Here is a 19617-nt window from a genome sequence, read left to right as displayed (position 1 = left end):
TCTTTTGAATTGTGTGTTCATTGTACTGATAGCAATAACCATTTCTCAACAATTTTGCGGCTCCCTGCTTAAAATTTACATTGTTGCTTAAGTTTTTCACACCACTGTAGTTATGGCTCTGGAATAGATGTTGAAAAGAGTAGTTGATTTTTGACGCAAAATTATTGACTTCAGTCGATTTTTTACTTTCTCATGTTCGAAGTTTAGAGAAATTATTGTAACCGTCAAAACATGACCCCCGTGGGGGCACCTCGAAATGAGGATGAGATGCTTCCGGTATGGTGGTCGGATCTCGCCAACCTGGAAGGTACACAAACAGGTGGGGGATTTGGCTCTTCCCATCCATAATGGGACGTACTTCCTTCGGGAAGGGTTGTACCGTGGCCGGTGATGGCCCTAAGGACTCAACCACAGTTCCCGCCAGTATTGCTGTTACAGCGATTCGGACATTCAGTATTTTTATCCGTGTGCCTTCGGATAGGTCGGAGAATCAGTGATATGACTGACTAACCGTCAAAATATTCGAACTCAATATCTGTATGTCATATCTCCACGTTTTAGACCACTTCGAGGTCGAAAAACGCATTTTGGGGATTGTGGCTGTCTATTTGTATGTGAACACGGTTCCTCAAAACTGCTTTGAGTTATACGATAAAATTTTGTATAAGGACTTTACTCTACACCTGTTTATTCCTCTAAATGTTTTAACAAAATCCATTCAGGAAATATTTATTTGTCTGGCTGTTCGAGTACAAGTGAACCTGATAGCTAGACAATGTAAAGAGTCGGATAGATAAAATTCGGTACAAAAGTGTATATCCATCCCAAATTTGGAATCATTTCCATCCAGAGGTCTGTCTGTGCATACCTTTGCATGCATGTAGACGAGCTAATTTAAAATCACCATAATTTACAGTCATTTGGTTTTTGATCTTCTGACAACAATTGTAATTCTGTCAAATTTAAATTTTAAACGGCCGGTAGAAAAGCATCCAAAATACGTATTCATTTATCAGGTATTTGTGTATTAATCAAATCATAAAAATTACTCGCCAAAGATCGTATGCCGTAAACTCTTTTTTAATTATTACTCACTAAATGACATGCAGTTATTAATATCAAATACCGGTTTCCTCTACTTTACTACGAAACACCTTTGACGTTCAGATCTCTGAAAATAAAGCACTCTTGGCTTCCACGGCCTTGCCAAATGTCCGCAATTTCATACTGGAGTGAGATTTAGGATAACACCTTTTTAGAGAGTGTTCCAGAGTGATCACTCACACTGATTATTCACAATATTTTAATTATTTATTGGAAATATTTCAGAAACAAGTGAAATATGTAAAAGCAAATTTCAAATATTTTCCTTAAGTATGAGATTTTTTGTAAAATTCGATGGTTGTTTTACTTCTTTATTTAAATACAGGACAGACGGAATAGGAGACGGTAAATTGTTATCAACTTTTTGTGTTTCATACACATATTTCCTGAGAATATATTTTCTATCTCCAATTTCTTAAATTATATTAAAATCATTTGATTATCTTATAACGAACCTTATCGAGAATATTCGATTCCACTTATCTGGGCAAATTAATTATTCATCAAAAATTTGAAAATTTTTTAGATGTTTAATACGAATACGGTTTATTAATTCGCGAAATGTTTTGAACATAATCAAAATAGATACAGTTATTTTAAAAATATAAGTTTCTTTTAGTGTTCTTCTAAACAAAAATTTAAGTTTTTCAAGAAACTAGATGTCAAAACAAAAATAATGAGCTTGTACAGCGGCAAAAAAAGTAATAAAAAATGAATCCACAATGAGTATAAAAACGAAAAAAATATTAAGAAATTACTAATAATTAAAACATATTTTGATTGTCTTCATCAGCGAGCTTGTCCATGGTAAATGTCATTATAAACAACAACAACAACATATTTTGATTGTAATTAACATTCCCAAATACTTGGATTATTTAGATAAGGCCCTCTTAGATAGATTTTTAAAATTCATGACGCTACTTCAATTTCGAGTTATTTGCAAGGAGTATGAAAGAGAGCAGCAACAGCGAAGTCACCCTGTTTCGAACCGCTGTCATTTCGATTTTAGTCTGTCTCTCTACCAAGTGCGTCAGATTGAAGGGCGTAAATTGTCCACATTTTCGGAATGTAAAGGTAGAAGTATTGTGAAATAATCAAAATGTGTTTAATATATTAGCATCATGCTGCAAGCGCAAGTAGCTGTGAGTTCCAAGCGTTTAATTGGTATCTCACTCTCCTTGCGTTTTTCCACTCTTCGATGCCAAGCAATGTGAGTTTAATTTTTATGAACAGATTTTCACCAACATATCATTGTAAAAGCCTTGACTGATGCACGACAAATATTTAACGATTTTTCTCTAAAGTTGTTCCATCAGCTGCGTGTTTGATATATTGTCCACATTTTCGGAATGTAAATGTAGAAGTGTTGTGATATAATCAAAATGTGTTTAATATATTAGCATCATGCTGCAAGCGCAAGTGGTTGTGAGTTCCAAGCGTTTAATTGGTATCCATCTCTTCTTGCGTTTTTCCTCTGTTCGAGTCCAACCAATGTGAGTTTAATTTTTATGAACAGATTTTCACCAACATATCATTGTAAACGCCTTGACTCATGCACGAGAAATATTTAACGAGTTTTCTCTACATTTGTTCCATCAGCTGCGTGTTTGATATATTCATCTCATTGTTGATTTTTTTAGGCGAACAGCTCTTCTGTGAATAGTATTTGAATAAAACTGCTTAGGTATCATGGAAGTATTAATCATTTCAAATAAATTTTTGTAGCCTTCACATTAGAATTTCGACAAAATGGATTAAGAAAATAGCTGTACTTTTGCTTGCCCACAAATGGTGGCTTGGCGGCAGAGTTTCTACTTCAAGACTGGATTTTTAAAAAAATCCACCATATATGCGACTCTAATGCATATAAAATGCTTGAAGATTGGATGCCTCTCCGATGGTATGGTGTAGAAAGTTGGAAATGGAAGTGTTGTTCAGTCATTATCTGACCATGTTGAAAATAATGAAATACTCTCAAGACAGCGTAAAAAATGGGATGTTAACCCTTTAAACTAGGCTTTCTCAGACTCACGATTCTTTTCATATTTTCTTTTTTTTGGGGGGGGGGGATCTGCTCAAAATGAAAGTAAAGTGGTTTAATTTGTGTCATTCAGATATGTATATATTTTACCTATTTTCCCATGCGCTCTTAAATTAACAACTACGCTGGTAGCCACACTGGCATATTATAGTTATGGTACTGGAATTAATAATAAAAAGAGTAGATTTTCGATATCGTAAAAGCATTGACTTTCTGTCGACGTTTTGCTTTCTCGTGTATGAAGTATAGACGAAGTATTGTAACCATCAAAAAATTCGAACCTGAGATATCTATGGCAAATTTCCACGTTTCAGACTTTCTTGAGATCGAAACCCTTAATTTTGGAATTGAGTCTGTTTATTTGTTTGGTAACCTCAAAAACACTCTGAGCTAGACGGATAAAACTTCGAATATGTACTTTACTCTATATATGTAGATTTCTATTTAGATTTTAACGAAATCCATTCAGAGGTTTCTAATCCTCTGACTACAATTCTAATTATGTGTCAAATTTAAATTTTAAACGGCCGGTAGAAAAATCATTCAAAATATGTATTCATTTTTCAGGAATGTGTGTATTAATCGTATCCTAGCAATTAAACGGCAAAAATCGTGCGCTGTAAGTTCTTTCGTAATTATTCCTAACAAAATGGCCTGCGATTAGTAATGTGCAAATACTAGTTTCCTCTACTTTACTACGAAACACTTAGCTCTCATGTGCAGATCTCTGAAAATAAAACATTCTTGGCGTGTATGGCCTTGCCAAATGTCGCCAATTTTATGCAAGAGTGAGAAAGCGAATAACGCCTTTATTAGAGAGTATGCGAGAGAGCTCCAGCGAGTTCGTTCCCACTGATTACTCTTGATGTATTCATTGTTTGTTAGAAATATTTTAGATTTAAGTGAAATATGTAAAACCAAATTTCCAATATTTTCTTTAAATATGAGATTTTTGGTAAAATTCGCTGATTATTTTACTTCTTTCTTACGTTTATGTTAAGAAATGGTGAAAAAGAAACGATGGTAAATTATTATCCGTTTTTGTTTTTCATTCGCATTTTTGTTACGATTATATTTTCTATCTCCAGGTACTTAATTTATATCAAAATCCTTTGATTATTCTTTTATTCGAACCTTAAATTTTATCTCCTGAATATCCGATTTATTTTCAACCTAAGTATTTCATTTATTCTGGTTAAATCATAATATTCATCAAAAATTTGAAAATAAATATCAGATGTATAGTATGGATTCGATTCATATACTTGCGAAATGCACGGTAACTGATAAAAAAAACGATATGCGTTTTCAAAAACATATTTTTTAATGCACTAATATGTGGAAAGTTAAAAAAATTATGAAGAATCTAGATGCCAATGCAAAAATCATGAACTTGTGCACCACTGAAAACAAACTGTAATAAGGAAATGATACCACAATGCAAGTCAGAACTTCAATAATAAAAATTTCTTAACAATTAAAATGTACTTCAATTGTAATTAATATTTCAAAATTTTTAAGAGTGTTTAAATTAGCGTCTCATGCTTTTACGATTTTTATTTAGTTCCCCAAATTTTGTTGGGGAAATATTACTTTCTTCCCTCTAGTGCAAAAACACTGATTTATAATATTATTATCGTACGTCGCGGTCCGAAGTTCATAGAAAATTGTTAAAAATGCACTGTCTGTACAATTGTATTCGAGAATTATTTTCTCCAGTTTTGAACTGGCACCCTTTCAGTTTCGGCTCGCCGGCTTACCACGCATGCCAGGTTGAAGCTCGAAGACTGTTTATTTATTTATTTATTTATTTTTGCAATATAAGGCTAGAGGAATTATGATACCCGCAGGTAGTGATTTGGTATTTTAGCATTCGTGAGCAGGGAGAAGCGGTTGTGACTTCCAAGCGTTTAATTGGAATCATACCGTCGTCTTCTCTTTTCCTCTGTTCGAGTCCAAGTCATGGAAGACTAATTTTTGTCAAAATGTCAGAAATATATTTTCACGATTATATTGTTTTAAACATGTGGACCCCCCGCATGAATAGATTATGATTGGTATATTTGTGCTATGAACCGCATGTATCGTATATTATTACTATTGACATTTTTTTCAGACATTTCACTCTCTCGTGAAATGTATTTGAATGGAAATTGCTTGTATTATTGAAGCAATAATCATCTCAAATAAACTTATACAGTCTTTCCGTAGTATTTCAAGAACGTGAATTAAGAAAATATATGTAAACGTAGTTATTTTTTTTTTCAATTTATGTGTAAAAATTATTATAATAAAGAATATCTTCATGGATAAAATTATCTAGAATCTTCAAAAATATCTATCAGATTTTCTTTCGAATTATATTATTCATCAGAAATTTGACAAATAAATATGAAACGCATAATACGAATTCCATCTATTAACTTGCGAAATGTAAGTAAAATCCTCATAATAGTGACAGTTTCTTAAAGATGTGGGTTTTTTTAGTATACAAATATGTAGAAAGCAAAAACATTTATCAAATATCGAGATGCCAAAGCAAAAATCATTAATTTTTATAGCACTGAAAACAAATGCAATAAAAATGAAGCCACAAGGACTATTAAAACAAAAAAAAATAATTCGATTAATGGGTAATTAAAATACATTTTGATTGCAATGAACATGCTAAAATATTGAAAGTATTTCTATTAATACTTCACGCTTTTACGATTTTTGATTTGATCTCACATTTTTGATGGGGAAAAGGATATTTTCTGCATTTTAGCGAAAACATAAGTCTCTTTTTTTATATCGCTCAGACACCACCTAAATTTTGAGTTAACTGTTAACAACAAATCAAATGACGGATTAACAAAAGCATTTTTCTCTGGCGGCTTGGGTGAAAGACAAAGATATCTCCAAGATTCGAACCTCTATTTTTTTCCCATTACAGCTCGCCGTTTTACCAAGTACGCCAGATTGAATCTCAGGAATTGTCTACATTTTTGCAATCTAAGGGTGAAAGTATTGTGACTTCTGCAAGTAGTTCTTTAATATATTAGCGTTGTGGTGCAGGTGCAGAGTTCCAAGCGTATAATTGGTATCGTTGCTGAGCTTGCGTTTTTCCTCCGACCGACCGTCCGTTGCGTTTTTCCGAGTCCGACCGTCATCCACCAAGTTGAGTCAAAATTCTAGGAGCATGTTTTTACGAGTATGTCGCTCTAAACGCACATACAGCTACACAACGAATCAAAGTCGATTCCTTTTACATTTGTTCCATTAGCCGTTTTTATCGTATTTTCTTCCCTCTGACATTTTTTCCAGGTTGCACAGCTCTCCCGTGAAACGTATTTAAATGAAAACTGCTTAAGGATTATGGAAGCATTCGTTATCTGAAATACACTAATTTAGTTTTCACGTTAGAATTTCTACAAATAAATTGTTTATTTTTCATATGTGTCATAACAAATGTATCAAGGTAAAATTACTTTTGATAGAACAGTAGAGCATCGAAAAGATGAAAAAAAATTTTCCCCTCAAAAATCTTCATGTGCTAAAACGAAAACATAAAAGCATAAAGTGCTGATAGAGATATAATATAATATTAAAATATATCATGTACATAATATATTTTAATTTCTTTTCGTGTGAAACTCATTGTGTCTTTATTTCTTTAACAGATTGTTTAGTGCGCGTGCTTCGCGATTTTAAGTTTTTGATTTTTGGCATGCTAGGAAACATTTCTTATATATATATATATATATATATATATATTCTATCCTTTAGTCTTTAAAGTATTGCATAATTTACAATTATTAAAATTATGAGAGCTTCTAAATATTCCTCGTATTCGCTTTCAAGTGCCATCATTCGTGTAGAATCAAAATTTAAACAGTGTTAACTGATAGTTAAATAGAAAAATATTAAAATATTGTTTTACTATAAAAATTATATCGTTGCGCAAGATTTCATAACTCGTGCTGGTGAGAAAATGAGTGAAAAGTCGATCACAAAGTTCCATCTTCACGAGCATGAAATAAACCAAGTTGAATAAAGGCGTTGATATATATATATATATATATATATATATATATATATATATATATATATATATATATATATATATATATATATATATATATATATATATATATATATATATATAATGTTATTTTAACTCTAATTTCAATTTAATTAATTTCCAAGATTTTATCTTAATTTAGCCCCTAGTAACTTCATTCTAAAATATACTCTTATTTCGTGATCCAATTCCACTTTCTCTACTTAATTAATTCAAGAGAAGCCTCATAAAATTGCTTAATCAGCTAAACGGCGATACTTTCACACGCTCGGCGTGAAGGGGTAAAAAATGTCCAGTAAGCACATTCTTTCTTAAAAGATTCCTGTGTTTCCCTTACATGTGCTTGACATGCGTCAGAAATCCCTATCAGAATCTTAATAATATATTAGCACTGTGGAGAAATATTTTCCCTATCAAAATCTAAGGTTATATAAGGCGAGGGATAATTTATTTCGGCTCTTTTTTCCCCCACTTCTGCAGAAAAGACGCACAATGTCCGCGTCTTTTCTTGTAAATAATTATGCTTACCCGATGGATTAAAAAGAATTTAAAAGGATAAAAAGAATTTTAAAAGATAAAGAAATTCTGTTTCCTAATTCATTCGATAGAAAATTAATTTCTAACAAAAATCCTTGAGAGGGAAGTAGTTTTACAGTTGATGAAACACTTAAGAGCTCACCTTGTGTGACGAATTTTTTTCACCTTTTGTTTCATTTCGAACCTCTGGAAAGTAAATAATGAAATAAATTAATTCACAGTTTTTCAGCTTGCATTGTGATACTCTAAGTTCGAAAGCAACTATTCTTTAACTAATTTCACCTCTAGGTTTTTAAGGAAGCCAAACCCATCTGTCAGCTGTATATTCGTTTTCTCCTTCAATAGGAAAAAAGTGAATGGATTTCAGATGTTAAAATTAATTCAATATTCATTTATTCAGTCTCCTCGGAAATCTGAAGGCGTCAATGGGTTATTAATAATATCTTGTCTTTTGGGTTAAAGGTTCGAGAACCAATCCATCATGATTTCACTGGTGATTTAAATTAGCAATTTTCTGATACAACTTTAATAGATTCGATCATCTGTCATTTCAAATCAATCAATTTACCCAGATCTTCCACATCTTTGAAGCTATACATTAACATATAAATGTCTGAAGTTTCAAATTTTGATTCCAGATTTTTAAATCGCATTGTACACTTGCAATTGGTTTGATTTTAATATTTGGTTGCATTTGGCTAATATGTTACCACTACATAATATTTTTTTTGAACAAAAAAATAAAATAAGCATCAGATTTCAAAATTGTTCAAATAATATGGCATTTTGTTTTCCTGCCGTATTGAACGAATGGCACATTTTTAGAAAAAGTTTAACGGAATAAATCTTTGACACATTTCGTTTTTCCGAAAAATAAAAAAGGCTTTTCAGGTGAATATCTTATTTTTACTATAATATAATTATTTTTAACAAGGGGCTGTTTTTCTTGAATAAAAACTTGCTATTTTTGAGAGTATCAATTTTGGTACTTCAGACTAAAATATACTAAATTATTGTTTGCCCACGGATTTTAAAATCCTCCTAGCTTTTGCGCATGCCTTGATTTAATTCGACAAAATAGGGGTGAGAGGGAAGATGAGAGGAAGAGATGTTTACATTTGACAATAAAGTGAATTCCCGAAATACGCACATTCCTTCCGTGTATCATCCCTTAGTGAGATAGAATTGTCAAAAAATGGTTGTCTCAGGATACTGAAACGGAAAATATGTATTGCGATTTACTTTTCCCTTTATCTGGTTACTGAAATGAATACATTGATTTTTTTAAAATTTAATTTAGAAAATTAGGCTTCTTAGGGTTAAAACTGCATTCATAAGTCAAATGACATCATAATGGTGGGGCGGGAAAATTTGAAAAATCAGGTTCCATTTCACTTATTGTATACTTGCTGCAGTTTAAAATGACAAGTTCCAAAATAAAAGCACTATAATTTTTAAACAGGGTCAAAATATAGCAAATCAAATTAGTGATTGATTGATAATTTAACAGAAATTACAGTAATTTAACATGAGCTATTCTTAGAATCTCTGAAATTCAATGCACTGTTTCTTTCTTCCAAGAATGAATGTGAATCTTTGCCTCAAATTTGGCTCAACATAACCAAGTCTGGTTCTCGTAACACAAAATTTAAACAAATAAAATAATAAATTTGAGGAAATTCATTTTCAAAATAAGCCAAATTCCATCCTTTGCTGCGATTTTTGGTTTATAGATAGGCTACTCTCAAGTCAGAGTTATATTTTACAACAAGAATTTTGTAAAAAGGTAGTAGAGATAATAAACAAAATAGTTCAGCAAGAATTTAAATTTTTGTGTGACTTTTTTTTATTAAGTTTGTGATTGACCACTGGCATGAAATCGTATAGAATTGACAAAAATGGCCCTGACTAATGACTAATTGACTAATGGCTTTTGAGAGTTTGACTATTGATTAATGGGTTTTGAGAGTTTTACTATTTATTAATGGGTTTTGAGACTTTGACTATTGAAAATAATAGCTTTTAATTTCTTCTTTTCTTATGTATTATTTTTTATAATATATGTGCTCAAATAGAGTGATTTTCAATGATGTTTATTTTTTATTTTACTATAAACAAATAACAATATTTTTATTAATATAATACTTGGAAGTATAACAGCTCTATACTGTTATGAATGATATTTCATTTATAAGGCATATATCGAAAGCGAAATTACATAAAACTGTTATTTCATTCGACGCTTTATCTATGAAAACAAATCTTTTCTGCGGCCGTTTGTAACGGTAGCTTCTCCCTTTCTACTATCAGTGAATGGCTTTAGGTTGATACTATTTTACATCTTTTTTGTTAGCCTTGAAAATTCGAAACAGGAAAATTATTATCATTCACAAGACTGTTGCGTAATCCTTCACCTACATGAAAAAAGAAAATACCTGTCTTGAGAGTTTTTTTTTTATGAAGCGTTTCTTTAACTCCTCATTTTGTCAACGTAATGTTTGGAAAATTTCACAATATGCCTTTATGGAAAAAAAAGAATCCTTTTTGAGTGGAAGCATTTCTCAGTTGGATGATTGTTACGTTTTCTGACAATGTGCAAAAAAGTTTTCCCTTTTATATATGTTTAACAATTCCTTTTTGATCGACATGTCCGGATCTTTTCTTATAGAAATATTTCAGAAAAGTAAGAATCATCATTAGGCTGAAAATAGATCATTTGAATGTAGTCGATGGAAATTCTTTACTACGTACATTTTGTATTATTTATCATTTTCATATTTTTAGATAATGTTTACCATTTTCTTGATGGGAATGCAATTGCTGAAATGAATTCAGGTAGTAACTTTCTACCTTCCAGTGATTTTAAAATAGAAACTTTAAAAACTAAGTTCAAACTTCTGTTTTTATCCGAAATATATAACAAAAAGAATCTATTAAAAGGAGCCTGATCAAAGTAAGGGAATTTATTGCTATTTGAAAAGGGAATCTCAAAAATTCGAGACTAGTACTGTTAACAAACTGTACTAGTCTCTCTGTACTTTTATCCTCTTCTGGCAATTGTCTTTGAAAGTCCTTTCTCGAAGAGTCTCAAATACCTTCAATGATTCGTACTGGATTTGATTGGATCTTTCTTCATCTTCTGACCATGCTCTTCCGCTTTTGAAATATGCATGATACTCAAAACCCCTTGCATGAATCATAGCATCATTCCAGTTAACTTACCGTATTATTTGCAAAGTCTTTGTGACAAATATTTCACATATTGAGATCGCAAACGTGTCAACAATGCACATAGTACGATGTCTCTCGGCATAATTTGTCAGTGTTTTGCTCCCTGTCACTTATTTGCGGCTTTGTGCTGTTATTTGTAGACATGTTACAGAACTAGTCTCCAAACTTTTTGATGCCAGTTCTGTACGAAGGCTTTTCAACATGTACTCTTTCATCATTCCCGTTAACTTACCGTATTATTTGCAAAGTCTCTGTGGCAAATATTTCACATATTGAGATCACAAACGTGGCAACAATGCACATAGTACGATGTCTCTCGGCATAATTTCTCAGTGTTTTGCTCCCTGTCACTTGTTTGCGGCTTTGTGCTGTTATTTGTTGACATGTTACAGAACAAGTCTCCAAACTTTTTGATGCCAGTTTTGTACTTCACAATGGTAAAAGATAGTGTTTCTCTGTTCCCCGATCTTTCATGCTACAACAATGTAAAAACGTTTCAGTTCCCACAAATTTACCAGGCGAAATTTCTGAACTCAAAAGAATATTCGGTGGCACCATGATTCAAACCATGGCTGTTAAAGTTTTGTATCTGGAATATGAAACTTTACAGCCAAGGTTTGTATACAATACATATAATGTACCACGCGAAATTTCTGGACTCAAAAGGATATTAAGGATTTGAAATTATATATGAGTTCACAAGAATTTTGCGTCGGGACAAAGATCGTGAGAATTGCAGACTGTTCGTTACCCTGAGACTACCACTTTCCGACTATTCTACCTCGTAAAGGGGTGAGACGTGGAAAAAGGCAAAATGAGCGCATTTCCGAAAATCTTCGTTATTCTTTGACCTTAATTTTTCGGCCCATTAGATACTTTTTCCTTGAGTTTTTTTCCCCACGTGTATGCCACGTGCTTTCCTTTCGTCATTCCTTCTCACCTCTATTTTCGACTAAGTAAACGCATCCTGACGCATGCGCAAAAACGCGAAGGGTTTTCGAATCTGAGAACGGACAGTATACTATATCTTTGTAGGTGCAGTGACAGGACACAAAGTAACGATAAAACTACCTAGTACCATTCAACATAATGGTGCAACGTAACGTCACAAAATAAACCTATTCAAAGTATAAAAAGTTTAAATAGCTAGTTTTATAATGGTGATATAACTTTGTGATTCATTATTTTATAAAATTTATATTCATCCAGATTTACCTTATTAATTAAAATTTCCATTTTTTTTTTATTTGGTCGCATGTAAATGATTTTTGAATTCCGATGCTTAATATTTACTTTGTTGTTCTGTAAATGATTTTTGATGAAATAATAATTAAATTCTTTTAAACTATAAAGTAGCATTCAGACTGCTATATAAAAGAAATAAGGCTAGGAAAACAGCAAGATTAAAATTTTCAATCGCATTTTGTATATTTCAAATTTTAAAAAAATCAACTAAGCTAGTTGTAAATATTAAATATCAAGCGGCAACAAGAACCAAATAATTTATTCATGATCCATTATTTTTAATTCTTATTTCGTCAGCGAAATAAATCTTTCAAAGTTGGTAAATAGGAACTCATTTTGTAAGCGCTTTTCATATTTTGTTGAAATTTATTGCATAGTCAGGCAATTTGCAATTCAAGATCCATATTTGAATAATGTATGCAAACAGAAAGAAAAAGGAAAAGCCATTTTATAAATATAAATGTTTAAGCCTACAGGAATGAGGAAGATCAAACACTGCCCCAAATTTGGCAGTCATTTTGACCTTGAACGTTAGATTTTTCTTGTACGCATTGTTTCTAAACGCTTTTAGATAAATTACCCTTTATCTCAATGGCATTCTTGCTTAGCTTATCAAAAATTCAGATATCTATGCCATCACTTCTCAGACAATCTCTGAATCCGTAGATTAGAGAAATATATATATATATTTGATATAATTGGAAATTTATCGATAAATCGTTCTTCCATTAAGAATGAGCATGAGTATTCTCCCCTCAGATTTCTCATATAATAACACATTATTGCACATTTTGTGCCTCGAATTATAAATGAAGTAAACCAATTATTCATTTCGAATGCCTCTCTTTTGTACGATCAGAATAGAAGTTTAACACAAATATGCAATTTTGGTGGGAGGACCAAATACCACATTTCCTTTATTTAAGGCATTGCGTTTTCGAATTAATTGCGTTTAAATGTACAAGAATGTATATTAGGGTAGAACGAAAATGGCATTAAATTTTTTTTCAGATTTTAGTTTGGTAATAGTGGGGAAAAGTTGCCTTTTAAGTTCAAAACCAATATTTAAAAATTTGGTTGTAATATTACATTATCTTGAGGTGCCACAATAAGCTGGAAATTTCTAAAAAAAAATTGAAAAAATTGAAATTTTTAAAAAGGACTTAAAAAAAATTTTCTTAGATTTTGCTTTGGTGATAATGCGGAAAAGTCGCCTGTTAGGTTCAAAAACAATATTTAAAAATTTGGTTGTAATATTACATTATCTTAAGGTGCCGCAATAAGCTTGAAATTTATAAAAAAAAAATTGAAAAATTGGAAATTTTTAAAAAGGACCTTTAAAAAATTTTCTTAGATTTTAGTTTGGCAATAATGGTGAAAAGTTAGCTTTTAGGTTTAAAAAGAATTTTAAAAAATTCTAGTTGCAATACAATAATATTTCAAGGTGCCGCAAAAAGCTTAAAGTTTGTAAAAAAAATGAAAAATTATAAACTTTGATAAAATATTTTTATGAATTTATCGTTCATATAATGTCTAAAAGATGATTTTAAATACATATATAAGCATTACAATAGGAAAAAAATTATTAATTACAAAGTATAATAATAAAAAATATTTTTATGTCCAATTTTCCGTTTCTTACTTCTGTATCCTTAATGATTACAAATGTTATAGCTGTAAAATATTTGTTTCTACTCCATTGCCACATTAAACTGGCTTTTTTTTTAATTAAATTTTGACATATTTACGAGTGTTAATTTTTGCTCTGATGTAACCTTCTCTTGCGATTAAACCACAGATATTTTGAGCCGATTCGGCCACCAGTCTCACAGCTCTTTCCACTGCTTGCATATGATAAGAAAGCCGGGGATAGTCGATAACCGAGTCCCCTATACCATTTGGTTAGCTTCAGATGCTATCTGTATAAAGTTTTAACTTAATATTAAACCGCACGGGCACTTGGAAGTTTTATCGCTTCTTTTCTATTTGATGGATCTGGTTGGCTTAACTCTTTTTGTAAAGAACACTATTGTTCTTCAGCGTTGTCATTGTCGCCAGTAATCGTTTCTGATGTACTAGTATTTTTATCCCGTTCTTGATTAAACCAAACTATTCTTAGCAGTTCTTTACTCTTTCTTGCTTCTTTCTTTCTCAAAGCGCTTGCTGTAACAATATCAATAATACTTATAAACATTTTCCTGTTAGAGCACTGACCGTTTAGAATCTTTTATTCCATAACTGGCACTGCTTTTTCCTTTATGCAAGTCAGCAATATCAAATACACGTCTAACTTCTTCTCTAAATTTAGTGAGGCTGGAATTAAACTTATTTGAACATTTTCTGGTTTTAGATTTTAATAAATTCCTATGTTTAGCATGATAAGCTTTTATCATTTGTGAAATTCTTTTGCTAGAAACATTGGTAATAGAAGCTCTTGACCGTATTTATTCTATGATGGGAACTAAATTTCACATATTTCGCTTACAGAAGGATCCTTCTCTGAAGCAATTTTGAGGTTATGTCTAATATAACAGTAGCATTAAATTCGTCAGTAGTGTGCTCAACTTCAAACAAATTACTAAATTTGCCAAAAAAAAAAAAAAAAAAAAAAAAAAAGGACACTTCGATATTTGTCTTGTTTCCATTAATTTAGGCTGAGCCATTTTTACTCACAGCAAAGCACACAAGTACAAACTAACAAATCAGTTGCACAATAGACGAAGAGAAGACGCCAACTCAACTGAACTCGGCAAAGCCACTGATTTGAAGCCAGCTCTGTCCTTATCACCGGACGCAGACAAATCTTCGACTTACCTCAATAACAAACGCTCCGGCAACGACTCAGTGCCATGCCAGTGCAATAGTAAAATTGTTTTCATACTTTTCTTCATATGATAATGCCTAATGAAAGCTTTTTATTTCAAAATCGAAACACGCAAAAATCCTTAAAAAGTGCAAAGAATGTGTTTTTATGTAACTTTAACGTCCTTGCGGCACCTCAAGTTAAACTCTAATATTTTTTTATAATTTTTATTTGTCTTATCTATACCAAAAGGCAACATTTCAGAGCTATTACAATTTAAAAATCAAAAGTCGATTATTTCGTAAAAAATCTTTAAAATATAGCACTAATTTTAATTTTGTGAAACTTTAACGTCCTTGCGGCACCTCAAGATCTACTCCAATACTTTTCCTATTTATAATTTATTTTATCTACACCAAAAGGCAACTTTTCCGTGCTATTACAAATTAAAAATCAAAAATTGATTTTTTTATTCCATCCTAATGTATATACAGAGTGAAAGATCGCGCTGAATGAATATATCCAAAATTTTATACAGATTTACAATACTGATGAGGGAATCGTGTACTAATTGTCAAAAGTAAACTGTAAAACGTGTTTTACAATAAAAAATGTATATTGTTAAGCCAAAAAGTGAATTATCAAATTATAAGAACAGAAATATTACATTTATGCACCATAATTTAATGTTTAAGTCCCTTACTGTGAACAACAATTTTTCTAAAGTATTTTATTGTGATTTAGTATCTTTTTCTGACAATATTACGATTATCCGTAGTTTTTACGCCTCCTAATTCCATGAATAATCCGAGTCCACGTTACTATTAAATGTAAACATCTCCTCCTTTCATCTTTTCTTCTCACCCCTATTTTGTAGAAATAAACGCATCCTAGCACATTTACGAAAGCGTGCAGGGTTTTTGAATTCGAGAAAAAACAATATATCGGATTGACTTCCCTTAGACGAATTATTTGAACTAAATTCTGACAGAACTCAACAATTTTAGAGCAAAGAGCATGATCTAAAACATGAAGATTCGGCGTCATCTCACATCAGTTCTTTTAACAATTACAATATGATAAAACAAAAACATCGATAATAGTTTGCGCTCTTATTTTATTGTAAATGAATCTATTCTGGTGTCTTTTCCAGCTTCTAATTCTGTCATTCACTGGCAAATACAATCACGAAAAGAAGAATGACATTCTTTTGAAATAATGGCATTTTAATCTGACAACCAACTTCGCAGAGGAAGTAAATTAGACCGACAAACAATCAGAAACGGTATCAATTACGTCATTCAATACGCACGTCAATTAAGCTGATGATTGCAATTCCGTGAAAGAATTACACTTTATTGACAGTGAATGAATTACACTTTATTAGCAGTGGAAGAGCTACACTTTATTGAATACATTTATTGGCATTCTAAGTGGATACTTAATGCTTTGACTACTTTTGATGTTTGAAACTTTTTTCTGTTAAATTACTTTTAGAAAGAAGGCTAATACTATTGTCTACTTTTCAGCAGTAAAATAGTCAACTTTTTATAATTTATAGCTTATAATTTATAAATAAAGTTCTTTTGCTGTGCAGATAACGATGTGCATTCGCCATGATATAATTCATTGAACATTGAGTTTCAGAAACTAGCTATGGTTTGTACAGTTTTCAGAAATAAAAATTTATTTATTTATATGCTCATGATTTTGAAGAAATAAATACTTGGAAAAATATCAATGCAGTTGAAACTTCTGATTAACATTTGAAACATTTAATATTCCGCGTTCTTTTAACAGACAGAATTTTAACTACTATTTGTATACAATGTCTGAATTAGTTTAAATACTTTTGCAATGAAAAAAATCGGTACTTATATGCAGCAATATAGTCGCTTATGATATTGCATGAATTGATTGAGGCTTGATTTTTCCATTATTTGAATCTAAATAGTTAGTATGAATTTTCCCCTTAAAGATACGAATAAATCTACGCTCAAGCATAAAATTTGTACAATTAAATTTTAATTCATTATTTTTATAATGGCTTACAAGTTTTCTAAATTCTTAATATATCTATCCTCTTCATATTTTATAGGTTTTAATAGGAGAGCTCCACCCTGGGCTGAAACTATATATCAATAAGATAGAAATTATATTAAAAATCATGATATCGATACTGTCATCAGTTTATGATTATAAAAACAGTAAAATTTGATATGCCAATATCATTATATTAAAGCCTGATAAATTCTCAAAAGAATAATACAAATAAATATCTTCATTCAAAGTGCAAAATATGTTATGTTCCATGTAATCAATCCATATAGGACATATTATCTTTCTCACTTTGAATGATGATGTTTAGCATTTAATATATGGCCGTTGTAATGCGTTTCATAAAAATGTGACCATCCTAATCTCTATTTGATATGCACAGAGCAGATTTGGGCTATTCCATCCTTTTTTTTTTATTTTGGGGTGGACCTCGTAATTTTGTACCATAGTCAGATTACGAGGACGACACCTGAGCTGGCATCCCCTTCTCCAAATTTTCACACCACACCAGCGGGAATTCCCTTTTAATCGATACCGTAAAATCCAAAAACTTGGAAAAGTAATTTTTCTTCTCGTTTTAGAAATTTAATAGCCACTTTAATCTATCAAGAAATAGAACCAGCATCATGTTTCAGTGCATACAAATATTTTTTTTTTTTTTTTTTACTTTGCCTGTGATCATTGACTCTGTTAAAGTTAAAATGAGCATGTGGTTAAAAATGTGCAATAAGAACAGTCTCAGCACTGTAGAATCATTACTCAAGTTCAGAAAGCTATACGAAACTACAATGGTGTGCAAAGCTGCAAAAACATTTCTTACAGAATCCAAATGTAAGAGTTTCAATAAAATGATGAATCGGAAAAATAATGAAACCAAATGTACATTCATTACTGCTTGAAGGAGTTTTATCATTTTCCATTCAAATTCGTTATCATACAATATGTCTGATAGCAAGATATTTGTGAATTTGCAATAAGATAATGTCACCAAACAGAGAAATTTTCTGGTAATATTTCATGCTCTCTTTTAACATGTTCTTCATCTGATTATGATTACATATTTATCGATAATTATAAAACTTACGATTATCATTATAGTATAAGGTAATTAGAAACGTTTAATGTTTAATGTATTTGGTAATGTTTTGGAATTGCCGAATAAATTTACTCAAATAAAATAAATACATAATTATTTGTTTTTAAAAAGTCTGTGGTTTTTTACGAATTTCTGATCAAAGTATTTTTTATTTTCCTAAAGTTAACCTTTTTTTTAAAAAAAATTCCAAATGAAATATTCTTTGTTGTTCATGTAATTACTTGAAAAAAATTATTTCCCCCAAAAATATGGTTTTGAAATTTTTGGATGTGAAAAAAAGTTATAAAACAAAACATTTAAAAAAAATTATTTTAGATCACAAAAAAATGCACTAATTAAAGTTTTGTTATTTTCTAATGGTCTCTTGTGCATTCCCACTCTTTTCTGAAGGTATTTTAGAAATATTTAATAGATATGTGAAAAATTTTAAGAACTTCGAAATGGTATGGCCTACTTTAATTTGCGAATCTCAATATTATATCAAAAATTCCCTTTCGATTTTTATATCTGATTATGATGTTAATATTATTACCACTGGAAATATTAATCATTTCACGTTTTTTTTATTAGAATCATTCTAACTATGTATGTCATTAAAGATACAGTCAAACCTGTTTTTGTGCATTCCTTTTTTATGCGATTTATTTTGCGCGCTTTTTTATGCAGTATATGAATCCCAACGTTATTGGCATTATTACAACATTATAGGGTTTTCTATCACTGTACATATGTACACTAATACAATGTATATACATTATATGTACATATCACGGCAACTAATTCCAATATTCCAAAATAAAACAAATAATATGTCCCAAAAATAAATCAACTCTAATATTTTCAAGTGATGAAAGTGATTCTGAACCAATTCATCACAAGAAGATGCGCGTTTTGGATTACGACGAATAATATTGAATTATGTACATTTTGAAAATTTCTCCATGTTTAAGATGAGAAATTAAATTAAAAAAATTCATATGTGTAATTTAATTATTTGTATTATTTGGAAAACACTTTCTAGTGATTTCGTAAATCTTTGATAGATTTTCCAAGCGAGGGTTTTTTTTACGGTCCTCCTTCAATGCATAAATAAATGTTCTTTAATATGTTGTAAAAAATTGTTTGTTACAGCTGTTTATGAAGTTTAGGAATATTTTTTGTGCGATTCCTTTTATGCAGGCCCTATCTACCGGACACAAACAGATTTAACTATTCTTGATAATTATAAATTTATGTATTTAGCAAAGTCAACATTAATGTAACTTTTTAGTTCCAGATAATTAATTCGGACAAGGACAAATAGAATCTATAAATCATTTTCTAATATCCTAATTTTAATAATAATAAAATGGGATGTAACCCCACATGTTAATACGATGCTGCATTCTAGAAATACTATTTTCAGAAAATTTCTGTCCGTATAATGCATTCTCGGC

General features: G+C 30.8%; 1 protein-coding gene across 6 annotated transcripts in view; it reads left to right on the top strand.

The window, feature by feature from the left end:
- LOC129958831 (ectonucleoside triphosphate diphosphohydrolase 8-like) overlaps positions 1 to 19617 on the top strand; it is a 146432-nt gene that overhangs the window by 87424 nt on the left and 39391 nt on the right. The gene's annotated exons all lie outside the window — the stretch shown is intronic.

Source organism: Argiope bruennichi, chromosome X1, assembly GCF_947563725.1.
Source record: "Argiope bruennichi chromosome X1, qqArgBrue1.1, whole genome shotgun sequence".
Classification (NCBI taxonomy): Eukaryota; Metazoa; Arthropoda; class Arachnida; order Araneae; family Araneidae; genus Argiope; species Argiope bruennichi.
This window is presented reverse-complemented; position numbering and strand designations above follow the sequence as displayed.